Source organism: Otolemur garnettii, unplaced genomic scaffold, assembly GCF_000181295.1.
Source record: "Otolemur garnettii isolate 467f Iridium unplaced genomic scaffold, OtoGar3 scaffold00289, whole genome shotgun sequence".
Classification (NCBI taxonomy): Eukaryota; Metazoa; Chordata; class Mammalia; order Primates; family Galagidae; genus Otolemur; species Otolemur garnettii.
This window is the reverse complement of record NW_003852684.1, coordinates 267994-268562: the sequence shown is the minus strand read 5'-3', so window position 1 is coordinate 268562 and position 569 is coordinate 267994.

The following is a 569-nucleotide window of genomic DNA, read 5'->3' as shown; positions in this document are numbered from 1 at the left end:
GCCTATTTTTTCTTTTACTGTCACAGAGCATTTTGCATGCTATACATTTTAAATGAAATAGCATTCCAGTTTTAATTTTTAAGATAGAAAAAATTGTCTAATATATTTATGGAATTTGATTCTTTGTACCTATGGTTTCAAAATCCTTACCCCCTACTCCCCCCCGCCCCCCCGCCCCCAGGGACAGAGTCTCTCTCTGTCACCCAGACTAGTAGTGGTGTGATCATAGCTCACTGCCGTCTCCAACCCCTAGGCTCAAGTGATCCTCCTGCCTCCCAGAGTGCTGGGATTACGGTGTGAGCCACCTTCCAGCTACCCCGACTTCTAAAAACTGTGTTGTACTCATTATAGTTCAGTGTGTGCTCTCTGTCCCTTCCTCGCTCCCCCTCCCAGCTGCCCGTGGTTACTCCATGGCACTGCCATTTGGGAAAGAACCAAGTTATATCCTGTATCCTCCTAGTAAAATTCCTCAGAAGAATTTCACATAGCTAGACAAAAAGAATTTATTTTTAAAACAATTCTCAAAGTTGGGCAGCACCTGTGGCTCAGTGGGCAGGGCGCCGGCCCCA